The 17315-nt window shown below is 33.7% G+C and overlaps 1 protein-coding gene across 13 annotated transcripts in view; it reads right to left on the reverse strand.

The window, feature by feature from the left end:
* Positions 1–17315, reverse strand: part of MAP2 (microtubule associated protein 2) — a 259216-nt gene that overhangs the window by 125931 nt on the left and 115970 nt on the right. For 4 of the 13 annotated variants that reach the window (XM_023536271.1, XM_023536269.1, XM_023536268.1 and 1 more), the window contains exons 1-2: positions 2702–3128; positions 2358–2425 (exon numbers count right to left, since the gene is read on the reverse strand). The gene's annotated coding sequence lies outside the window, so the exon portion shown is untranslated. Of the gene's footprint in view, positions 1–2357; positions 2426–2496; positions 2653–2701; positions 3130–17315 lie in introns of those variants that run through there. The other 9 variants (XM_023536270.1, XM_023536274.1, XM_023536272.1 and 6 more) reach the window with 5 other exon arrangements.

A 17315-nucleotide genomic window follows, 5' to 3' on the forward strand; every position in this document is an offset into this window, starting at 1 on the left:
CCCAAGATGATGAAAGCGAAAGGGGACATTTCGAAAATTCTTTCCATCTTAACCCAAAGCCAGAAAAATCCTTTGCCATAGAGCCTGGAGAAATTGCTACACATGGTTTGCCTGTTTTTCTACCCAGTATTATTGAACCAATTATTATAAATTAAGAGACAATGAATATTTTGGGTAACTAAAATAAAATGTACTAAATGTCTGTCTTACAGTGCAAAATCTTGTGAAAAAGAACAAAAAAGTAATGGGGGAAATGCAGATGGAATTCGTTTATCCATCAAAAAATTAAATAAACATTTACTGACCTCCTACGTAGCGGTCCAGGCACTATGTTATGTGTTGAAGATATGAGTGAAAAATCAGTGAGGAATTAACTATGAGCGAAAAATCAATAAGGAATTAACAAAGACATTTTTGATTAAAAACAAACCATGATACAGATCCCTGATTCTCTTGAGTCCAGTAGTCAAATTCTTTTCAAATTTGACAATGTAACAGGCTATTTGAATAAACTCTGGTTTATAATGCAAACTCTGTCAACACTGCCCCAGATGAATTTTAAAATGATGTCAGAAAATTTAGGTACCTAGAGGCTCTTAGCAAGATGATATGCCACTTTTCCAGTACCCAGATAAGTTGCAATTGAGTTGATTAGTTCCTACTGACAATATATTGAAGGCTTTTTTTTAGTGGTTAAATAATAACTTCATCCTTTTCCAATTCATGTAAATACCCTAAAGATCAAAATTAATATGACTTGCTAAATGAGTCTGAAGATTAGGAAAGACTCTCATATTAAATATATTACTGCATGGATTTAGTTAGATAGGAAAATATCAAATAGATGAGGTTTTGTTGTTGTTGTTTTCCACCAAACAAAAAACTTACTGTGAGTGAAACCTAAAAAAAAAAGGTTTTACAATATTCAGGAGGAATAGTAAGTCCTGTTTGGGAATTTCATACATGATTCCACTGAGCAGTTTCTGAGAAAAAAATGCAATCTATTTCATGTATCTCTGAATACATGAAATGAATCCAATAGATTAGCCTATTAGATTTTGTTCGAAATCTGAAATAGTGCAATTTCCCTTTTTATACCACACTGATTCATTTTAATAAATTCATTCTCTTGTGAAAAAATATTATATGATGCTGCCTACACTCTGGATGCATCTGCCCCTTCCCCCTCTCCCACAATAACCACCCACAGGAGCAAGGCTCTTGTGAAGTGTTTGTGGAATGAATAAATTAAGGTTCTCATAATTACACACTGCAGAGAAAATTAAACAAGGACAATGCATTAGTCTCCTTCAACGGCTGTAAATATTCGCATGCATAGGTGTACACTCACATATACTTCTGGTATTTCAGGATCACAAGTTGAACAGTAGCCATTTTTTAAGTATATTTTTAAAAAACTAACCTTACTACGTAAAATATTCCGGACTGATAGTCTTGAGGGTAAGTATTATGTGAATGCCAAAGAAAGGCTTAAATGATGTTATTGATCTTCTCAGTAAGGCAGAAGAAAATGTCTTCCATTTTTTAAAGCCAAACTATAAATATAGGTTTTATTGATAGGATATGTTAAAGTCAAAGATGGTCTTAAAGAATTAAAGAAAGCACAATACCCATATTTGTCATCTCCAATCAATATATATCCCAATGCTGAATTTGAAAATTAATATTTTTCACGTAAGGCATAAGGCCTGCCGCGATCAATGAATTTAATTGCTTTCGTGGCAAGATAAAGAATTACTTTCTTATGCTGTCAATGCCAAATGTAGCATATGTAAAATCAGTTCTTTTAATAACTAACAACCTTATCCTTTAAATATATCTGTTGCTAAAGACTAAAGCATTTTTGAAGTTACAATCTTTTACTTGTAAAACCCAACAATACTGAGTCATTCCTGGGCTTTCGTCTCTAGTGCTTTCCACCTAGGAAGGGCAAGCCATTTCATTTAGTCATTAAAAATAAATAAATTACTAGCAGGATTCCCTTATATAAAATCATTACTTAGTATATTTGTCTTACATTCAAATTACTGAATTTTCATTGAGAGAATTTAGTACTTTTTTTTAGCCGTTTTAATAATAAAAGTCCCAAAATAAGCCAGACATACTAATATTTGTTAATAACTTGCAACACAGGCAAAAAAAATTCTTTAGAAATCTAATCAAAACGGCCTCAGACAATGGCATTCTCTGCCTACGATATCATACACGTTATAGACGACGATCAACATAGGCTTAAAGATAAAAGACCAGCCACAGAGAGATTATTTTAAATAACAACATTCCAATTCCTCCCTGATTTTCCCTCATTTAAAACATCCAAACAAAACATGTGGTACCTTTTAATTTTCTGAATGAGTGGTTCCCAATCAATGTTTCCTCGGCTGGAGACAACAAACTGAAGAATCTACCGAAACAAAAGGAAAAGAAACATACATGTATAGATTTGTTAACTAAATATTAAAAATTGTCACTTACCAGTAAGCAAAATGCATTCTTTATATCCAGACAATAAATCTATGTCTTGAGATCTGTAGTATAAACAATGCAGTACTTGAAATTTTCGGAAGCTCAATAACAAATTTTAAAGCATTTTGCTTTGAGATCACATAAAGCGGATCCTTGGAAAAAAATAAGATTAAAAATAAAACAAAATAAAAATGTAAAAACCCGAGACCATTACCAGCGCATATGCCGCGATACCACCCAAGTCTAGTCTTTGAGGATTGCTGCAGAATTCTCCCAGAGCATTTTCTCCATGGGCTGGCTCTCGCTCTGCCTCTCTAGCTCCAGACAGACTGCAGTCTGCAAGCCACCAGCTCCTGTCTGTGTGTGTCGGGGAAAGGAAAGCTGCAAATTAGAAAAAGTCCCCGCAGTGGCGAAAAGGAAAATAAGGCGAGTGGGAGAGAGAGAGAGAGCTCACTAGCCTTAGAATTTTCGAGAATGATGACAAGCCACCCAGCTCCGCCATCATTCACTGACAATAAGGTGCAGCCCTGGCTTATGATTTAGCGGTTTGCCGTAGGGGCTTCTGGTACCAAATGCCTGACAGGCATTTTAATTGCCTCCATCCAAGTGTGTCCCCAGGAGTCGAGTCTATAAGCCTTTGAATGTCATCATCTGGTCTCCTTTGTGTTAATGCCAGACAAACACACACACACAGAGTGCTTAAGTAGACAGTTTTCTGGTATATAGGATTACAAATAAGTTAGGCTACACAAACTGGATGTGACTAAATGACAGTTTATGGGAATTTTTATTTTCCGCATTAATGACATCAGAAATTCTTTGATGTTTGCCCTTGGCAGATAATTATAATATTTTAAAACTGAGTATCACATATTGTTTATATATATTCCAAAATAAATAGCTGTGTTCATTAGAGAAATGAATATACTTATGTATATTTTCTTATGGAAAAAAAAAATCAGTCCCCTTGTAACTGATAATTACGCACTTGGAAATCTCTTCCTTGAACAAGGGAGAATGTAGCAAAAAACAAAGAGGATTAGGAAACCCGGGTTGATGTGTAATTTCTGTGGGCAATCTATTTTATTCCTTTTACGTACAAAAGCAAAAGGAGGTGGCAACCAGCTTGAGTACTGGGACTTTATAGTCCCTGAGGGCCAAGGCAGGGAATTGAATCTCTGGCATAATCAGTGTCCCTTTATGTCAGCAAGTGAAATTAACAGTTGAATATTCCTGTTTTACAGTGCCCCTAATGTAGGGAGGTTAAGTGTGGAATAATTCCCTGTATTTATTTCCTGGACAAAAGCGATGGAAAAAAATGTTAATAAATTAATTTTTGCAGCATTGTTAGCTCCCTGCATCAGTGAATGGAGCAAATACAATGTGTACCAAAAGGATCAGCTGTGGAGAAGGTTGCTGGGAGGGAGCATCGCCATGGTTACCAGAAACAGAAAGTATGAAGAAAAATAAGGTGATAATAGTTAAGAGAGAAAGAAATTTAGAGACAGATGATATGTTTCATTCTTTTCTTTCTGGGAGGAATTGTCTCTATCAATACTTTGAATGCATTAGAATGCAACTGCATTCTCCATTAGCCACCTTTTTCTTCCACTTTTTGATGACTAATTTTGCTTTCATAAATATTCAAATTATGGTTCTTTTGTGTGAGATGGATCCTGCTACTCCTTGCCTCTGTCCACATACTGGATTCATAGACACCACTCACCCTTGTCCACACCCTTTGTTTCATCGGTGAGAAAGCTGAGGCCCAGGGAATCTGACTAAGGTCACAAAGCTGACTGGATCCAAAAGAGATACCATTCTAGTTTCCTCAGGTCTCCCGCTTTTCTCCTTTCACCAAATAACTTTCTTTCCAAGCTCTCTTACATTCTGTTTGCAAGCAAAACAGATTCTAGAAATATCCTTTGTCTTTGATTCTGTAAGTCTTCTTTTATTTATTAAAGCAGTGATCTTCCTCTTTAAAATGCATTGTGATCATTCTGACAACCAGCTTTGCTTAATATCTGTGCTGTACAGTACTGAAGGCCTGAAAAAATCTGGGGTAATTATGTCACTGCTTTTCTTTCATTTCCAGTTGGGCAATCAGATGAATCAAGCATGATTGCCCTTTTCTGAACCTATCATGTCGAGCCTGAACTTAATGATCATATACTAGGCACTCTATAATCCATAGCATCATTCCTTATGAAAGCATGAAATTGGGCAATCACATTGAGTTGGCTTCCCAAGGTTCCTCTTAGTTATAGAAAATGTGAACCTTCCTGGGGTTACCTAATATAATGAAGCCAGAAAATTGGGAGGCCAGGTAAAATTAAAAAACCAAACAAACAAAAAACACTCAAAAACAACCACCGGGGGGAGCAATTTCTGTTAAAACCTTCGGGAGATGCTCAGTAAAATTGTGACTAGGGTTTTGACTTTGATGTTTTACTGTTTTTATTTCCTTTCTACAGTATTCTTTAAATAGTCAGATCTTATGATTCAATGCGTTTAGGTTAACTCCTCTATAGGTCTGACTATATATTTTTTTGATATTAAAATACAGTCGCTGCTACCCCTATCTTCTGCCCCCAGCTATAAAATAAATAAATCATATTTCTAAAAATATGATTACTCTAGGTAATAATTACAAGGGATTTCAAGTTTCAGGGAATCCTATGTGCTGGTTAGGATATTCTTCTCCTCCAAAAAGTGTCCCTTTAATTCTATTTTCTGTTAAATGTGTATTTTTCTTCAATGATTTTGGACACTGTTATTTTCAAAGCAAATGGTTTGTTTTAATATACTGTCATCTGTTGCTCATTTCTGAGCACACAAGAAAATGATGCACAAGACTGTCATTTCTTGAAACATGAATCACATTTTATCAACATCTTAAAAAGTACATATAATGGTTCTGGTCAGTATGGAAAAGAGCACAGCTTCCAATAATACTTGATAGTCTCCGAGAGTCACTTAACATTTGGAGATACCTGGCTCAATCAATGAGAATGAGTTGGTATATTCTTTCTCTATTTTTCCCCCTCATTTGTTAGTAGAGGAACTATTATTTTAACATGTCCATAGTAGATTAAGCACTATATGTAAAATATTATTTCTGCCTTTAAGTATGTTATATTCTAAAAATGCAAGACAACATATAATTGAGAGACTTTCATGAATTTTTAAAGATTTTTCATATTTATGCTTCATCCTAAACTGTAGTCTTTTCTTATACTTTCTCTCTTTGACAATATTCTAGAACTTGGTTTAGCACCATTTGTCAGTTCATTTTCTCAATTTTGATGACACACATACATTTCAGACAATCAAATTGGGAAAAAGAAAACATTTTTTTCTCAAGGAAGTTCAGTGGTAGTGGAGGGAACACAGAAGTAAATAGAAATCTAACTTCGCCCTTCTTTTTCTCACTTTGATGGCACTATGTCTCTGCCCCTCTTTTGTATCTGCTTCATCTCAGATCCTGATCTTTAAGAATTTTATTTAACTATGTCTCCAGATTCAGTGAGCTCACTCCTGTGGCTCTTCTGGAAGAGACTTGGTTTCATTCCCTAAACATATTGGTCTGTGTGTTTGCATATGACCCTTTAAGTTCTTTAGGAATGAACAATGGAGGTATATCTTCCTACCTCCATGAAGTCTTTGGTCATACATCATCTTCCCAACCTGAGCTTTGCTGAATACCATAATGAAAATCAAAACCATGCCCCTTCCACAGCCCTTCATCCCTTGCTCCATTTTTCCTTTTTTCATAGCACTTATTACTTTCCATCATATTGTAATATTTTATTCATTATGTTTACAATTTATTGCCTGCTTGACTCTGCTAGTTACATGAAGAAAGTCATCTTTACATGTTTGGGACACTGGTGTATCCAAGGCAAATATTGGAAAATATTGGCACTCAAAAATGAGTGAATGTCAAAATTACATTAGTCAATGAATTGGACTGTTTATGCACAAAAAAATCTTTGTATTTTATATAATTTCCTTGTTCCTGCTTACAAATATTATATTTTTCTGTATTACAAATCACCTTTTCTCATGCATCAATTATTTTTTGCAATTTCAATTAAATGATATACATTTATTTAAAATAGGGACTTATCCCCTATTTTCTTTGAATTCTGCAAAGTACTCAGCATGAGGTTATCGGCTCTTAAATGCTGAGAAAGAACTTTTCAGATAAATCAGACTTCTATTGATGTTAAAATAGGCTAAATTTTAATCTTTAGATTATTTAAATAAAATTAGAATAATTAAGCAATATTGCCTCATGGCCAAAATACTTTGAAATAGAATTTTAAAATTGACTATAATTACTATAATTTGTACTTTTAAAACTTAATAATAGAAATAATAATTATACTTTTACCTAGAACTCTTGAATTTGAGTTATTCTAACTATAATAAATGTGTGTTTTGAAAATTATTATGACATCTACATTTACTAAGCACTGTCTTGTCTTATTTACCACAGATGATATCCTTTTTTCCAACAAATTTGGTCCACAAAAAAGTATACTGTGGTCAAAAGACAAAAAAGAAAGTGTCATAATTAGTGGGTTAGTCTGAATTGCATGACATATTGAAATTACATTTTACCTAAAAAATGGTAATTTCATAGGTTCAGCCTAACACCTTGAGAAACTATAAAAGGATGCAGAACTGAGTAGAAAGAGTTATACAAAGTGTCCCAGTCTATAGGAAGGGCAAGTCTTTATTGGCCATTAATTAAAATATAACAAGTTTCAAATTCAATTTGTGGCACCCTCCAGAATATTACAAATTATTAGAAGCACGGCTCCAAAGGCTATTGATTTTTTTAAGGCCATGAAGCTCTATATTCATTTGTGAATCTGAAAATTTTCTAGAAATGTTTCTTGAATCTCTTGAAAATTCGATAGTAGGCCTCTAAATCTTATTTTTTAAAATTTGCATGAGAAAATGAATTCAATATAATATCATCAATGAAAGAAATATGCTCCTGAGGTTTCCTATTTAGGGGATAAATAATAACTGGCCAGGAGTTAAAAGACAATCAATAGGCACCAAAATAATAAATTTATGTATATAAATGATTAATGTGGTTTTCTTTTGTCTTACAAACTACAAAAATTAACTATACACTATCAACAAAACAAAATTATTCATAATAAAAAATAAAGTAAGGTTGAGTAACTCATATAAAGGATTTTGAAAGTAGATAATGAACAAATTTATTACCGAAGGACAAAACTTCTCTCCCATCAAATAAATTTCTTGAATCACTTGACTCCTGACCAAGTTTTCTTGTTATGATTGAAGAAGACAGACTATATTCGTTAGTTTATTGTGTACTTCATCTTTCATTTATTTTTATTAGGTTTTCAATGCTACTAAGTTGGACTATTAAAGTTTGAAAGCACATTGATATTGTAGGAAATGTTTTAAACCAAAATATTCAGTATCTCCATGGAATTTAGATGAAGAATAAATCAGAAATAAAGTATGTTTATAAAAAAGCAAAGAGTATACTGACATAGGGGTCATTCATAGTCATCTTTGACATCTTCAAAGATTTTTATTAAACTTGCCCTGCAGTGGGAAAGATGAATGTATTCTAAGCAAGCAGGATGAAAAATAAGACAAGAAAACTGGACAATTTTCCAATTGCTCTTGAATCATGCTTTAATCCTTCTGAGTCATAATCAGTTTGGTTTCGCAATTTCATTTTAAATCTTAGTGTGGTGATTTTCTCTAAATATCAATTATAGTCTCATCTAAATGCAAGAACAAAATACATTTCAAATTATTTTTGGATTATGTACCATTTTAAACAACAGAAATATTCAAATTTCACTGGAAATTTTGCAGAGGTAATTTAAAAAATGATACATTTTTGTTTTTCTTTATTCCATCAATGTTTTTATTTCATTCAAGATGAAGCCAAAAAAGATGCTGTAAATGGAGAAAGAGAAAGAGGGAGAGAGGGAGAGTGCGAGAGAGAGAGAGAGAGAGAGAGAGAGAGAAAGAGAGAGAGAGAGAGAGAGAGATTTTCTTATTAGCAGCTATAAAAATAAAGTCTGACTACAATTTAGTAAAATAGCTAGCTCAAAGGCCAAATGAAGGTTTTGTATGTCATTAACCATGTAGGCTTAGAATACGAAGGTACCCAAAGTTCTATTCTGCTCACATACTTTCACCAAAGTAAACTGAACCAAATTTCTTTTTTAAAAGTTCTTTTTAAAAATACTGTCATGTGAACTGCAATTATGAAAAATAATTGCTACTTCAATTCATCAAGTCATAATCTCATTACACTTTAAAAACTATGTTGGGAATAAAACACTCTCCAGATGCTGAAAAGAGAACTACAATGATAGAACAACTGAAACTCTCATACATGGCTGGTGGGCGTGTGAATTAGTATGAACACTTCTGAAAACTATTGGGTAATATTTAGTAAAGCTAAAGGTATGCGTCCCCTATGAAGCAGCAATTCCACTTCTACCCAAGAGAACTGAGTACTGTGTCCATCTAAACACATTTACAAAAATGTTCTTAGTAGCTTTATTCATAATTGAATAAAATTTCAAACCACCTAAATGCTCATCAACAGTAGAATAAATTGTGGTATATTCATATATTACATTACTACATAGAAAAAATAAGAATACATGAAAAAGAATTTCTGTTATGTGCAACTACATAGAAGACTCTCACAGGCAATAATAATGAGTGAAAGAAGCATACACAAAAGAGAACATACTGTATTATTCCACTTATATGAAGTTCAAGAACAGACAAAACTAATACTCAGAGACAGAAGTCAGCATAATGTTTACTTCTATGGGAATTAAGATGGAAGGTAGTATTGACTAGGAAGAGGTACAATGCCTTCTTCACATGGGTGGCAAAGACATAGGAGGTATAATTGAGATGTGTGTACCTCATTAAGGTATGTTATAACTCAACAACAACAACAACAATAACAACAACGATAATAATAATAATAATAATAATAATAATAATAAATGTGCCATTGATTTAGAAATTCTATTCACAACAAATTTTTGGATCTGTAGTGAATATTATTCCAGAGTTCTGATATGAACATACATTTTGCAAATGTGCCACATAATCATGGCTGCATAAGTGAAGGCCCTATGATGATTATGTATTTGCTAAATAAACAAGTTGTAAAGGGATATTTTCCATAGAAGAGAGAGAACATTTTACATGAGCTTTTAATAAATAAACAGGCAACCGTGGAGTAAAAAGCTGTGTAGTAAAATATGTATCTTAAAATATATCAACAAATGAAAGTATTTGTCCATAGCTACACTTACTGAACTATACTATTTAAGACAAAAAAAAAAAAAAAAAAAAAAAAGGACAGTTTAGGTGCTTTCAATACTGTTGCTTTCACACAAATTCTTTGCCCATTCATGCCCACCATAATCACTAGTTTACTTCCGCAATCATCTGCTTATGGTCTTCCATCCCAAATCTTACACTTCCTTTTTGGTCCATTTAAAGTTCTGCCCTCTTTTAATAACGGCTCTAGAACTCCCCTAGCACATAGTATTACAAAAGTTCTTTCTTACCAAAACCAAAACAATATCACCATGATACTATAATGCCTAATATTATATATGGCCTCGGACTGGTCTTTGGTTGTTTATATTCAGTTACTTATTTAAATATTGACCAATTAAAGAAGCATAAGAAATGATTCTAATATAAATTATTTAATACCTATAGTGTGCCAACCTCTTTAAACACATCATTTTATTCAACAATTCAGAGCTATGAACCTCCATTTTACAATTGAGAAAACAGATTTAATTAGATTTAGTTATGTGTCAAGGACACACAGCTGGTAAGTGGTGAAACAGAAATTCAATCCCTGGATTTCTCAGCTAATTAGTTTGTAATTCAGCCTAACGCTTCTAAGGTATCAGAAGAAGAAGAAATAAATTAAAGATAGATTTAAATTTTTCCATTTTTTCCTGGATGGGTACTTTAAGACAGACTACTTATTAACTTAGGTGTGCTTAAAAGAGATAGTATTATAAATAAGAATTTTTAGAGATAGTATTATAAACAGGAATTTTTACTTTCAGAATCATTTCAGATTTTACTAGTTCATATTTAAATGATGCATATGTATGAACACAAGCATTCCCATAGTTGAGGAAGACACTGTAGTTTTATTTACTCTCTATCTGGTCTATACTTGGCAGAAAATAGAGTCATCGTGTTCATGTGTTTTTAAAGGACTTTAACAATTTGTACTTATTGTGTATACTTTTAAACAAATTGTTGGAATTAATCTATGTCTTAGAAGTATAGATTATAATACCTGTCTTTCATATTCAATCACTACTCTCATTTTATTTCATTAAGTTAGATATAATCAAATACCATAGCGAATCTTAAAAATTAGATCAGAAAACATTATGTCAACATCACATTAAGTAATTCATGTTTTGTTTAAATTAACTTAAACTTATTTTTAGTTAAATTCTGGATGTAGGACTCTTTTCTTCTAAATAACTCCATTACCTCCATCAAGACTTTCTTCAAATTTTATCTTCTCAATGAGGCTTAACCTGACCATCCTATTTCATATTGCAATCTGCAGTTCCCATCCCCAATCTCCTTTATCCTACTTTTCATAATTATAATTTTCAAATATACCATATAATTTGCTCTTTAATGTTTATTCTTTATTGTCTGTCTCTCCTCATTCCATGAAGGCAAAATTCTTTGTTTTGTTCACTAATATATCCTAGGTACCTAGAATTGGACCTGGCACACAATAAAGATTCACTGAAATCACACATCCAGGAATGAATAATTGAAATTATAACACTGAAATTCATATAAAAAACATGAATTACTTCCTAAAAAATCTGAATTCTAAGCTCAAACAGTTGAGTATATTCAGTTTCAAAAGTCACTAGAAAAAAAAAAAACACATGGTATAAGTATTTCATTCAGTTTGTGTCTTGGTTAACTATTTAAATATACAATTTTAGGCTTTTTATCTTTGACATATTTATAGCCATTTTGAGTACATCTCTTCCTTTTCTTCAGATTTTTAAAAATTTTTACCTACGTGGTTTTTTTCATTTATTTTTACAAAAATTCTTCTAGCAATTTTTCTTACTTGCTTATGAATCCTCATGCATGTTTATTTTCAGCTTTTCAATCACCTACAAGTTGATACAAACTGCTTTCTTTCACTGTTGGAGCTATAACCAACCTATGAGAAAACCATATGTACAAGAGAAATGGGCAAGTCATGAAGAAAATTAGGAGAATTAGAGTTCAGGTATTCTCTCACTCAATAAAATTTTCATTTACCAGTCAATCAAGCAGAATCATTTTCAGAAGTTCCAAATTTCTTGGCTGATCTTCCTGGAAGCAGGAAATGAACCTTCATTTTATTGACTGTCTCCACAACTGGGACCATTATAATTTAACGGAAGGCTGGATAATGGCACCAAATCAAATGCTACAAAATCAAATGCTAAATTGCATGACATTAGATCTAAATTTCTGATTTCTTTTTGAAAAATGCGAAAAGGAGCTATTTTGTTTACTGCTCTCCAAGCTTTGAAGTTTGAGTTATCTTAATATTCTAAACATCAGTCATTCCTTTAACACTCGGCAACTTCATAGAATTGGAGAGCTAGCAGTACTACTGACATTCCATTTGAATTAGGCAGTCTTTAACCTTAGCATTACCAGATTATTCTGAACAAGTTAAAATTCAACAAGCTTCTTTGGCATTCTCTTTCAGTGTTTAATATTTCCAGTTCAAATCATAAAACATTTACTGTAATGGCTTAATAAATGCAATATCATATGTGGAACCATTTCTAAAAATGTATATATTAAAGTAATTTGTTTTGTGAATAGCTGAAATCCACATTTCAAAAATGTAGGACATCCATACTTATTCTTTCCGCTGTTTATGGGTGCGTAGACCCTAGGGTGATAGCCACCAAAAATTACATATGAAGTTTCTTAATCCCTATCGTTTCTCTTTCTCTGGTCTTTGTACCACGAAAGGAGAGAATTAATGGGCTATGGGGATATTTATTTGTAGATATTTGAAATAAAATTTGTCAGAACTATAATACACTTTCAGTATTTAGAACGCATTCAATAGTACATCTAAATGTACACTGAAGTCCTAAATCCTCCTATTGATAGGAATGAAAGAATATAGATGATGGATATGAAATCCCTGTTTGAAAAGAAAGGTGAATTGTGATGTAGAGTAAGAGTCCTTTCATGTTACATCCTATCATTAGATTTCTAGGCTACAAAAGACTCTACATAAAAGACATGTTGTCTTTTAAAGTAAAAGGAAATATTGTACATGATCACTGTCTATATCAGAATATTCTTTCTCAAACAGTTACCATCGAGTTGGTTAGAAAAGTTAATGAGAGAAGGATCCTATAAGACATTGTTTGATGTTACATTATATTTATAATATCATTTTCCATATTTTTGTGACTCTTTTCCTCCTTTGCTTCTAATACCAACTTATAATTGAAGAACTATGAGTGTTTTATTTAGTATTCTGGAAAATAATAACTCAAATTTTTTTCTACATTGTCCATTTACTGTGACTTATGTTTCAAATTGATTGAAAAATATGTTCTTTGCAAAACGTAGCCATTGTATGTATTTGGGCCAATGAAATTTCCACGTTCCTAAGATCATTAACTTTTTCTTAAACTGCCACAGTCTTGTGCTTTTTTCCCCTTCCTCTCCCATTGTCTATGTTTTGCCCACACCTTTCTAATTCTTCTTTCTCATTTTTACCACAACATCATGGGGAATATGATCAAGGAGTCAGGAAAATACTTAAGAAATCATTTAGACAAACTTTCCTCTACACAGGTTTTTGGTTTCATGTTAGTTGATGGAGGACTCCATGTGTTTTCAACAGTATCTGGTAGACTCTTTTTACACTGGTACATCATAAATAATGTTAATTTGTGGATGTTGATGCAGAAAAAAATGGAATTGGACATGGAGGAAAAAAATGTAGTTATTGTGGTCATCGTACATAGCATGACAGAATAATATCTATTTATTTTGAACCCAGTAGAAATAAAGAAATAAAGAAAAGGGAGTAGAATTCTGAGCTCACAAATGACTTCTGCTGAAATGCCTGTGAGCACAAAGATGCCATGTTAGAAAAAGGCAGAAGATACCTCAGTGACAGGCTTTTCTAGATTGCAGGAGTTGCTTGTAAATTTCTTATAATGTCATATTTTAATTTGAAGCTGCTCAATAAAATGTATGATCGATTGGCTGTTGAGAACAGGGGAAGTGAAGCTTGTGTTAAATGCACAAAGATCGCATAAAGGGAAACCTTGAGAAATTGGCAGTCAGGACATTCAGTTAAAAGCCAAGTGCCATGAAAGGAGAGACTTGTTTTACAACAGAGATTTTTTTTTTTTTTTTAATGAGGGGAAGGAGGAGGTAAAAATAGCATAGACATACTAAGATAGACCCAGAGCTATTTGTGCGTCACCTGAAGAAAAGCAGTAAATGAAAAGTAATGACATGTGACAGGGGGGTTAAGACACTCAAATAAGAAGCCAAAGTAAGAATACGGGAGAAGAGTAGAGAGGAGTTGGAGGATCAAGAGCTTAGGAAGCAAACAGGGTTTCATTTATAAACCAGTGAGCCAGTCTGACAGGTGAGGCGGGCTGAGGCACTTGAAAGGTCTTATTCAGTGGCTGGCATTACTGAATGTCCAGCTGGGTCTGAACAAAAGTAGTTTTAACAGGGACATTGTTCTAAAGAAATCTTAAGTTTCATGAGCCCTCCAACACAGCCTTATAAATCTTGAACAGCATCAATATTCACTAACCACCTGCAATCAGCATTACTCCAGAATTTGCTAGACACAGCAAGTCCTTGACAGGGAATACTTTAATTTGGATGTCTGGCCCTCTAGTCAGGACTTTCATGTATTGATGATATGCAAATCAGTTCAGTCCCGCCCCATCAACAGCATAAATTAAGTGCATCCTATCATGAGGATTATCTTTGAAAGAGAGAATGTCACCCTCAATATGCCTATAGCCCAGAGGTGAACACTCAGCAGTCTCTAACTGAGAGAGAGTGAAAAACAGACAAAGAGTATTTCATCTTTATTGACTGGCTGCATTCTTCTTTAGGGTATATGCTTGATCACTTACACTAAATATCCTTGTTCAGGATAATTTTCTTTTTAACACCTGTGCAGCCAGACAAGAAAGTCAGATAGCCATTTTGATCAAGAGTTTGTGATACTGCACATAGGCAAATAAGAGGAGAAAACAATGTTACATAATGATCTTTGTATTGAAAATGCATATTTCACTAATAAATGATGCCTTCTAGCATAGGCATGCTTTGTACCAGTGAAGATGAATGTGTGACTATCATACATTCTAAGTAACTTAGAGTTAGTAGATAAAAGGCTAAAGGCCTCACAGAAGAAATATCACAAAATCATATGACAAATATGAGGAAAAAGTTGGGGGGTGGGGGGGTGAGCGTACTACCTTTGGCTGATATTTTTTAGAACCTATAAATCATGGCTGGAAATAGCTGATTAAAGGAAATCCAGAGATAACTCATTCTATAATATAATTTAAAAGCATTTTCTAATAAGTTTGCAATTCCTTCCAACACATGTTATCAAACCGGGTTATTAGGACCTCATCAACAAAAAAGAATTTTTAAATCCTAGATTTAATAACGGATGAAGGACAATGGTGAGAGTATTCATGAGGCCTGATCACAAATGAACTGGTTAAGTGGCGAACCTGTATGAGGTGGCTGAATTCAGTGTATGTGATGGCAGGAGCTGCTCAGAGTGAGGAACACAAACAAGTCAAAGGTGGTAGAAGAAGTCCTGGAGTCCTGTGCAGCTGTTAGAAGGTTTGAATGAGGTGAACATACAACAGTATTGAATAAAAAAGGTATAAACAGAATGACATCTCTACCGAGGACAGATACACATCAAGCATATGGCAATGAGGATGTATGGGGGATCGGGGGTGAAAATGGAAGTCAAAGATAAAAGGAAAATAATTTTTAAAATGTGAAGCAAGAAAAGGACTTTCATGTTCTGATGATCATGTTCCCAACCAAATAGAAGATTATGAAAAATTTAATTCTTTCCATCTGTGGTTTAGAATACCATCATCACTACAGCACCACCACCAATAACAACAAAAGGTTAAGAAATATACCCTGGCATCATGACCCTTACTACCATCCACAGGGGAGACTGTGAAAATGGAGATATGACTGTGGCTCTTGCCATTTTTAATGAAAATCCAGAGCTGTGCTAAACCACCGGGCTTTACCCAGCATTCTGGACTTCACTTGTATGTGATTCAATTCAGAAGTGCATTTTAGCCTGGCTTCCTATGAAAAAAGGACTTAGGTGTGTGTGTGAGTGTGTGTGTGTGTGTGTGTGTGTGTGTGTGTGTGTGTGTGTGTCTCCCTTACTCCATCCTCATCCTTCCTTTTGCTACCATAGTCAGAAGAAATAGTCCTGGCAAAGTTAAAATGAAAAAAAAAATTGCTGTGTCCTGGACATTTGGGCTATTTTGCTCTTTCCCTGGCCTTAATGAGACGCTAAGCATCAGCTGTTTATTGGTCTCTACGCTCCGTCCAATTTATCATAACCCAGGGGCTCATAGAAGAATGTTGTTTAAAAAAGTTTTAATCTGAGAGTACAAAGAGATGCAGCACAAGCAGGAGAGACTGGAAATTAAACCAAATGACGTTTCTAATCTGACTCTTAAAGATTAAATTATAGCCAAATAGATATGCTTTTATTTGTAATCACAGAAAGCAAAACCCACAACAATCCATTTGCCCACAGAGAAACTCAAAAATGCCTCCACATTAACTCCTTAAATGTGACATGGGCACTACATCCACCAGGGAAAGTAAAATAAGTTCTATATTTACAAAGGTAAAAACAGAAGAAATCACGTTTCATCATTTTTCAGGTGCGTGTTTCAGTTTTAAAAAGACTACAAATGATGAACAGAATAAAATACTTTTTTCTTTCCTATCTGAAATATCACATAAAGCGACTTTGGGAAAAAGTGAGAATACAGTCCACAGTCTTTTCTTCTGTACTATTTACTCTCTTAGAGCCATGAGATAAGGATTCATGTCGTATCTGACAAAGTTAGCTTATTTTTCTCCTTCCTTACATGCGTCCCGTGTCTTCTACTCATTCTCTAAACTCAGACTCACATTGGTGTTGCTTTTTAGCACTGGTCCACACAAGCTGAATGCTTGTTTGATGACACTAGCAACAATAATAGTGTGGTGCTTTGTGTTTTACTAAATACTCTCAAATCAATTACTTCATTTAGTCCCAGAAACAATGGGAACCTAGTCTTGGTTTCTAAATATTATTTATCATTAAAAGGGACCAAAACTTCTTGGAAAAAAAATGGGTCACTGGGGGAAAGAGTCCCTGCATCTTGTTGCACCAGAAAAGAAGTAAGTGCTGAAGGATTAATGAGGCTTGTCAAAAGGATACTACTGTCACAGAGGGGTTGCCGGTGGCCTGAAATAATTAAGGCTTCAAATATAAAAACGATGACACTAGATTATAAGACACGAATAAAAGAAAATTCAGGTGAAGTGGGTAAAGGGGATCAAATATATGGTAGCTGAAGGAAATTGGACTCAACAGAATATATAGATGTCAAATTATAATGTACACCTGAAAATTATATAACTGTATTAACCAATGCTACCCCAATAAA

The sequence above is a fragment of the Pteropus vampyrus genome, unplaced genomic scaffold (assembly GCF_000151845.1).
Source record: "Pteropus vampyrus isolate Shadow unplaced genomic scaffold, Pvam_2.0 Scaffold152, whole genome shotgun sequence".
NCBI lineage: Eukaryota > Metazoa > Chordata > Mammalia > Chiroptera > Pteropodidae > Pteropus > Pteropus vampyrus.